The sequence below is a fragment of the Peromyscus eremicus genome, chromosome 11 (genome assembly GCF_949786415.1).
Source record: "Peromyscus eremicus chromosome 11, PerEre_H2_v1, whole genome shotgun sequence".
NCBI lineage: Eukaryota > Metazoa > Chordata > Mammalia > Rodentia > Cricetidae > Peromyscus > Peromyscus eremicus.
Window position 1 is genome coordinate 8331868 of NC_081427.1, and position 8770 is coordinate 8340637.

At 49.0% G+C, this 8770-nt stretch overlaps 1 long non-coding RNA gene across 1 annotated transcript; it reads right to left on the reverse strand.

The window, feature by feature from the left end:
* Positions 1 to 1764: 1764 nt before the first annotated feature.
* On the reverse strand, positions 1765 to 7141 carry LOC131921808 (uncharacterized). Its single transcript, XR_009382103.1, has 5 exons — positions 7049 to 7141; positions 5012 to 5165; positions 4601 to 4750; positions 2361 to 2517; positions 1765 to 2135 (listed from the first exon to the last, which is right to left on the reverse strand). It is a non-coding gene; the product is annotated as an uncharacterized LOC131921808 (long non-coding RNA).
* Between the last annotated feature and the right edge of the window lie 1629 nt (positions 7142 to 8770).

The following is an 8770-nucleotide window of genomic DNA, read 5'->3' on the forward strand; positions in this document are numbered from 1 at the left end:
GAAAGGGTGGGCTTGTTTGCGAGGGCTGGGTAGAAAGGATGGTCAAACAGCCTCTGGGTTGCACACTGTGTTTATCGGCAAGGATCATCTGGAGTCCCGGCCCTGCCTGGGCTCCCCAGGGAGGAGGGTGTGAACTCAAATGAAAATCTAGTTAGGCTGAGGAGGGCAAAGGTCAACAGACATTCTCAGCAGGCCACAAAAGGGGACTTCCCAGTGGCCTTCAGGAAGTTTTCTTTCGCAGAAGGCCAAACTTCGGAAATTCTCCTTGGAGATATTTCCTAGCACAGATGGGGTAGTAGGGAAAGTGAGGAGAGTCTGTCGATGAACTTCAAAGTAAGATGACAGCTGGAAATGTGCCCCCATAACAGCCTGGATATGCGTTCAATGAAAGGGTTCCCCCTCCCCCCAACAAAATTTATTTAAAGAACATTGTCTTTTAAGTTTTGAAGCTGAAAACATACATAAAAGATACTTTTAGTAACAATTCTCAAATATTCATGGCTCAGTGTGGGATCTGCATATGTTAATAAGGGGTGTAGTTGTCTGATATAATACGGTTTATTAAAAATCATGTTCAGGAGTTGCCAGCTGTCTGCCTTGTCCCCAGGATTCCCTGAATAGGGCGCCTGCCTCACGCAGCAGGTAACCACGTCCTTGGCCCTTTAACAACTGTCTGTGGACCAGCGCTGTCTGGCTTTCAGATTCCTGCTCAGCAAGGCCAGTCATGGGGGGGCTGGCAGCTGCTCATACAATTAACACAATCCAGGTTTTGAATGAGAGCACCAAGCCGGATGCAACGTGGACCACAGGTGAGCACTTCCTTTTGGTTTTCCTCACTGTCTCTGCAAAGCCCAGCACTTCTGATGCACAGTCAACCAAGACTCCATTAGTGTGTGTGTGTGTGTGTGTGTGTGTGTGTGTGTGTGTGTGGTGTCCTTTCCTTCTTCCTCCCTCCCGTCCCTGTTCCCCCTTCCCTCCTCCTCTTCTCTTTCTGAAACGTCCTATTTGGTCAAGTTTATTTGAATAATGTTCGCGTCACTTCAAAAACATGAGCTTTTGTGATAATCTCCGAGACCCAAGAAAACCACACTTTCCCCCACAATCCATTATCTGGGGCCACAGCACTTTGTGGAGCTCCTCCATGTAGTTAACTGTAACAGTTCCCATAACTATAGTAATTTGGGCCCCAGAACTGAAATGACTCATATGTCTAGTCTCTTGCCCTCCTGCTCCATGGGCCCCAGCAATGGCCAACTGGGAAAGATGCTTGTGGACCATCTAATGTCTAACTGACTGTTTGTTGGTTACCTCTAGCAATGATAAAACTTGGGGTGAAAGGAAAACTTCAATCCCCTTTCTGCTTCTGCCTATAAGCACCTCAGCTTGTGAGCACACAGTGGGCTCTGAATTTTAGGGACCCCCTCAGCAAGGTTTCCCCTAAATAAAGGCTAGGATTATTCTGTCAACTGCTCTGTAGTCTCTTTTCCCTTCTTGATGAGGATTCACAGTTTCTCTGTCTCTATCTCTGTTGTTGTCTCTGTATCTCTGTTTCTCTATCTCTGTCTCTGTCACTGTGTGTGTGTGTGTGTGTGTGTGTGTGTGTGTGTGTGTGTGTGTGTGTGTGTGACATGGTAGTGGTGGTCCTGGGGTTCAGACTTATGCCCTTGCCATGCCCAGCAAGCCCTTCTCCACTAAGCCATATCCCAAGTCTCTCTTTTCCAAAAAACTTCTGGGCTTTGGTGCCTAAACAAATTCAATGCTCAGTTTCCTTTATTGTTTTTTTCATCCTAAATAACAGAAAAGGAAGAGGAGGTGATTCAATCTTTTGCAAGACCCAAAGCTTCCTGTGGCAAGGTAACTGATCAAATAATTATTTGATTGAAAATCTGGACTGGCTAAACACCTGTTTCAGTTTTCCATCTGATCCCTCTCCAAAGGACTTTGACAGTTGTCAGAACGCAGATTTTCAGAGTTCCTCTGCCAAGACAAATGGCGGCTTCGGTTGTTGGAAACTTGGTGCCGGGAAAAGCTGAATCAAGTACTACCTTCTACACTTTGCAGGTGACTGATCTCATATTCCAAGTTCTGTCTGACCTCACATGCTTCCGAGAACGCACGTCTTCAGGAAATACAAACTATAAACACACAAAATTCTTCTTAAAATATTTTGACTCAAGTATTACTTAAATCAAGAATTTCTGGCATAATTACACACCATACACTAAGATAATCCATCCTTTTGCATGAATCCGTATATGACAAGAAACAGTGTCAAAAATTTTTGATGCTGTGTTCAACACCCTCCTCATGTTAATTTTTTCCCCAGTGCTATAACAAAATACCTGATGCTGAGCATTTACCAATAAAAGAAGTTTGGGGCTGGAGATGTAGCTGTTGGCAGAGTGCTTGTCTGGTGTGCAAGAGGCACAGCTGGGGATGGTGGTCACACTTGTATTCCCATGACTCAGGAGGAAGAAGCAGGAGGTTCCAAAGCTCGAGTTCAAGGTTATTTATTCTCTGTTACAGAGAAGTTTGTAGTCAGCTTGAGATACCTAACAACTCCAAAAGCAACAACAAAACAAAAACCAATAAATTAAAAGAAGGGAGGTTTGGGTAGATGGTACAGCTTGGTGGTAGAGTGTAGGGGTGTGGCGCCTGGGTTGGCTCCCCAGAAACACACACACACACACACACACACACACACACACACACACACACACGGACGCGCGCGCGCACACACACACACACACACATGCACGCGCACACATGTTTTGATTTGGTTCACAGCATATACATGGGTGTTAGTGTGGCTCTGTTAGGAACTGAATAGTGGATGGTAAGATGATGGGGGATCACTTGAGGGAAAGAGACCACGCCACAGACCGGAAGCCATCCAGCTGCTGAGCAGCATGTCGGCTCTTTATAACAAAAGAGATGAGGACAACTTCACTCCCTCGAAGGGAGATGCTCCCACAGCTCCCCTGGACTCTGCCTCATCCCAACATCTCCGCAATGGGACCAAGCCTTTGTGAGACACTCACAAACCCCACCATCACCCCTGTTCTCTTGTCTTCTCTGAGAAGATCATGAAGATGGTCAGATGCTGGGTCCTACATTTGTGGAATCGTGACAACCTGACGCTAGTTCAACTTGGAGTTTTTAGCATAGCAGCTTTATGGAACGGATGTGCATTCTTCCCCGGAAAGGGCTTGGAATTGCCATCTCTCAATGGGCTGAGCATGAAATGGCACTCCTTCACGGGGCTGGGAACTGCAGCAGTGAACCAGGACTCAGAAGTGAGCAAGCAAACAAGTGAGCAGTGCTGCTGAGCTAGGGTGCTGGTGGGTTAAAGGGCATTTTCACTGTATTTACCTTACCGTGGGTGCAGAGGAGCATGGTGACCCCACCGTAAATGGAGGGGCATGTGTGTACGTTAGTTAGCTAGGGATACTGACTATGCTTCATCGAATTTCTCTTGCTTGTTGTCCACACTCTAGCATGCCCCCTCCACACAGGACATAAGGAAGAAGGCGCATTTAGGACGTAACAGCCTGGCAATGAGTCTCGTGGAAACAAGAGTTAGTCTGTGAATCTCAGTAATGCTGCTTTTGCAAGAAGGAAGTGAAACCAAAAGGTGAACATCTCTCAGGTTATGAATGAAGGTGCTTATTAACGTATAATTGTGAGGCATTTATTTGGAATGTGGATTCGTGTCTCCATCAAACAGTTACAAGCCATGGCTCACGCAACCTCCCACATACACGTGAGTTAAGTTCGGAAGTCAGCGGACTCAGGACATGTACACACTCCTGAGAGAAAAACCAGCAGTTTGAATGCTGGGGACAGGGAACCCTACTGTGCCTCAGTAAAACTCTGCTTTGGGGGTAAGTTGTGTGCTTCCTTACCACAGCAGAAACGCCTGGTTACCTGACTCCAGGCCCTCAGCCTCATTTCTGAGCTATTTCAGATCTCAGTGAATAATGGGTAATTGTCAGTTTCCCGGGTTACCATACCACAGTGCCAGAAACGATGTTAGATCCCGGATACTACCCATCTCCCCGCTTCAGAGATCACGTGTTTTCTGAAGGCTGAAGGGAGGACCGACCCTCCTTACTCCTCTAACTCCCGGCACACTCTTGCTGGGAAGCATCACTCTAGCCCTGGGCTGTGTTTGCAGGGCTGTGTTGGTGAGGGTGTCTGCTGCTGTGATACACACCATGACCAAAAGCAACTTGGGGAGGAAAGAGTTTCTTTGAAAGCTTGTAGTCCGTCATGCAGGGAGGTCAGGGCAGGAATGCAAGGCAGGAACGTGGAGGCAGGAGCTGATGCAGAGGTCATGGAGGAGTGCCATTTACCAGCTTACTGGCTTGCTTCTCAAGGCTTGCTCAGTCTGCTTTTTGATACTACCCAGGACCACCTGCCCAGAGATGGCACTGCCCACAGTGAGCTGGGCCCACCCACATCCATCATTAACCAAGAGAATGTCTCGCAGACTCGCTTACAGACAGATCTTATGGGGGTATTTTCTCAGGTGAAAGTCCCTCTTCCCAAACGACTCGGGCGTGTGTCAAGTTGACGTAACGCTAAGCAGGGCCAGGACCTTTTCCACTATGTAAGCATCTGTGTGATGGTGTCCAAATGGTCCTCTTCTTGTGAAGACACCAGTAACAGCAGGTTTAGGGCCTATCCTAGCCCAATCGGCCTTAAGAAAGGGATGTTACAGAAGGGAATGGAGCCAGGGCACTGTCACCTCAGGCAGGAAGGACAGATGACTTTGCTACCTCATTTGTTTGTTTATTCTCCCTTCCCTTCCCTTCCCTTCCCTTCCCTTCCCTTCCCTTCCCTTCCCTTCCCTTCCCTTCCCTTCCCTTTCCTTCCCTTCCCTTCCCTTCTTCCCTTCCCTTTCCTTCTTCCCTTCCCTTTCCTTCCCTTCCTTTCCCTCCTTTTCCCCTCCCCTCCTCTCCCCTCCTCTCTCCTTCCCTCCCTCCTCTCCCCTGCACCCAGGCTTCACAGGTCTGTTTCCTCATGGAGCAGCTTCACTTTGCCTCTCCGGTTTCCTCGGGCCTCTGGATGCTGTTTCCTGAGGGCTCCGTGCAGATGGAGAAGCCCCCAGGGGTGTCTTCATCCCCAGTGCTGTTCTCTGTGCTAAATGCACTGCAGGAAGACTGTGGGACACACGGAGTGGAAGTTGAGAGTAGAAATGCCATGGGTCACAATTACGGCTCAGACACGGAGGAATGACTAGGTGGTCGCATCACAGTTCAGAGAACCCTCTCTGCAGGGGTCAGGGACGTGGAGGAGGTCCTTCTGAACTGCTGGGTGGCATGGAGGCACCATGCTCCCAGAGGCTAGGGATGCAGGGGGAACAGTATGATGGGGGGCCATGGTGGCTCTTGGAAGGGCAGGCCTTTAGCCATGGAGACTGAAGGAGTTCAGAGTAGGAAGGAGCTTGGCTAAGTACAGCTTAACTGCCCAGATGTTTACTGAGTACTAATTAGTAACAGCTACTAATCCAGTGCTTAGTGAATTATGGGTTTCACCCTTTACATGCTCTGTCCTTCTCAGCCTCCTATGACAGCTAGTGACAGGCATGAAAGACTAAGCTTTTAAAAGCTGACTGGAAGTGCCACATACTTCAGAAAAGCCACCAGTGCATAGATTGACAGTTATCATCCTGAGCTCAGCTGCATGACCGCTGCTCAACAAATCACACATTCTCAGGGTTCCCTAAACATCCCGATCCCTGTCCCAGTCACTTCTACCTCCTCTGAGGTAGACCCTATTGGATTACTAATACTTGGTGTTAGTAATCAGAACTAATTAGTAATCAGAACTATTACACCGAGTATTAGTTCTGATTGAGTCCCTAAACGTTATGTGAATGAAATCACGCATTACGTGACTTTCTGTGCTTGGCTTTTCTTGGGCCAAACTTAGGATGGTGGCATCCATTCACGTCGCGTGCGGCAGGGCTCATCCACTTCACTGCTGCATAGTGCTCCACTGTATGAACAGGCCACCACTACCTCACGTAGTCAATGGTTAAGAAAACATTTGTTCTCTCTCCCCAACCACATTCCTCACCACCACATGATGGCACTTCCATGACTATTCCAGTTCTTGTGTTTTATGGAATACACACAAATCTTGGGCTGGGTATGTGCCGCAGTAGAAACTCCAAGGCCCATGGATGAGAACACGGCATGGAGTTCTGAACCTTGATGTGCTCATGGTGGTAAGGTGTAGTACGGGGTGGGTGGTCAGTATGAGCCCCGGGAGGGGGGATCTGTAGGTGGAGCCGCTCCCCAAATAACCACACAGAGAGTTATTATTAATTATAACTGCTCAGCCATCCGCCCCCACAGACCTCTGTGGCTAGATCAAACTGAAGCCCATCTTTTCCACATTCCCAGGAATATATTGGTGCTGTAGAATACCACCATCTTCATCTTCAAGTGCTGGCTGCTCTGGGGCAGGCAGATAATTCACTGACACCAGAGAGATGAATGAGCAGCAGATGTAAAACATCCAAAGTCTTCACAAAGAGTGCGTGTGGATGCATGTCTGCATAGGTATGTTTTCACGCATGTGCCTGAAAGACCTATCTCTTTCAGATGGTTAGGAGAACTTCACTGAGCTCTTTGGAGACTGGTGGGGGTGGGGAGGGACAGCCTGCTGGCCATCTGTGACAACAATAGTTGTCCTCTTAGGCATCCTCAGCACCAGCATCCCCGGGGCACACATATTTGGCCTCAGTGAAGGTAGAAGAGGCATGGGATTGACTTGTGTATGTTTTGACTTTGATGGTGGCCAACTCAACCAGCCATCCAGCCAGCCACTGTCCATCTGCCACGCCTCCTCCTGGAGTAATAAGGCCCCGCCCTGCCTGGCTTGTCTTGAGATCGATCTCAGTAACACTAGTTCTCTACGGGACTTTACTAAAGCCCTGTTCTTTTCAGGAGCATTCTCCCTCTTGAGGAATACCTGTCAACGCTCCCTGTCTTAGGGATAGGAAGGCGCAGTGGTTCTCAGAATTCTGGCTACGTACCTTGGGAGAAGGCTGCAAGCTCAGACAGCTTCCATCCTGTGCAACTGTAAGCAAGGCATGCTGGGCCACTCTTCCATCCTCCCCTGCCTGCAGTGGACATTGGAAGAAATACATAAACGATAAATCAGCGCTTAATGAATAAGAGTCGCGAGGTGGCTGCTCAGGAGGGAAAGGAGTATAAAAGGTCTCCCTGCAACGCAGAGCCAAGTCTCAAGGGGAGCCAGTCCCTGAGGCATCCCTGCAGGCTGGGAGGGCCAGGGAGCCAGCTGCCTGCAGGGAATGTGGGCATGAGTCACTGGGGGAGGGAGAGCGAGGAAATCAGCAAGGAAAGAAATGTGCTGGAGAGAGGGGACGGTGCATCTGCTGTGCTCCAGGGCCGGAGTGCTTACGGATTAAGAGGTGGGAGAATATAGATCGTGGGCATATTTATCTTTATTGATGGGATGTTTTTGGTCCTCAAAATAAAACACAGGAATGTTCTGGTAAGTTGTTCAAGAGATCTTACGGGCATAAAATGAGAAGCCACTGTGCAAAGAAAGTTCCAACCCAGAGTTGTGAGTTCTCAGTCTGGCTCCTGTCTCAAGCTAGGACACTGGTTCCTGAGTCCCAAGAATTCTCTGCGGGGGTTCCGCTGGCCTGCTGGGTAGGAGGGCAGGTTGCTTCAGAAGGTGGGATTGCTCAGCTGTCCCTTCATTACTCATTCATTGGACATTTCTGAGTCGGGGCCACACACGGCTGTAAGTACTCAGGAATCTGGGAAGTCGCCATCTAAGCCAAGATCCTGCAGCCATGCTCCTCCGCAGTCCTGTGGGAGGGAATGGACCCGTTCCCCTCTCTTTCAGGCCACCTCAGGACAACAGGAATATTCAAAGCCCCAACAGAACTGGGCGACTAAAAAATGGTCATCGGCCTGAGTCCAGATGACCTGAGTCTGCATTTTCTCACTGTTCAGAGAGACGAGGGGGCTGGGTCAGTGTCACACAAGGCTCCAAGCTGGAGATGTGCACAGAACTCACAGAGTTGAACCGAAAAGCAGCTCAGGCTTCCTCGGGGAGCAGCGGAGGGGACAGAGGCAGGCAGCAGGGCGTGAACAACCGCAGGTGCAAAGGGCGAGGGGAAGACTGTTTCCTTTTCTACAGACCAGGGCACTTGCTAGGGTCCCCTAGTAGCAGGGAGTACTTTCACAAACATATTTTTAAATAAGTAAATGAAGGACAGGGGTGCAGCTCGTGAGGCATACCTGCTCACATGCTCTGCACGGGGCTGGCTGCATCAGTTTTTGCCTTCAAACCGGACCTGTTTTTTCCCTTCTCAGAACCAATAACAAAGTGGAGCACCAACTGAGCAGTAAGGGAGGAGGGAGGATGAGGAGGAGCAGGCATAGGAGGCGATGGTGGTTACAGATACAGGCTAGAAAGAAAACGAGGGGAACCAGACACAGTAGCTCCCTCTGGCAATCCCAACACTTGGGGTGGCCAAGGCAGGAAGATTGCCATGAGTTAGTTGAGGCTAGTCTAGGGAAAGGATAGATTAATAAAAGCGAAGGCTAGTCTTGTCTTTCTGGGAGTACGGAGATTTCCTGGAATGAAGGCTCTGCTTCTTTTCTTTTTAATTTTCGTTTTCTCAGCCACAGCCTTGGCTGTTGTCTTGGACCATGAGGTCATGTTGTTTATTATGCAGGTGGGATTATCATGAAGTTAAGAGTCTGTCTGGTATCACTCT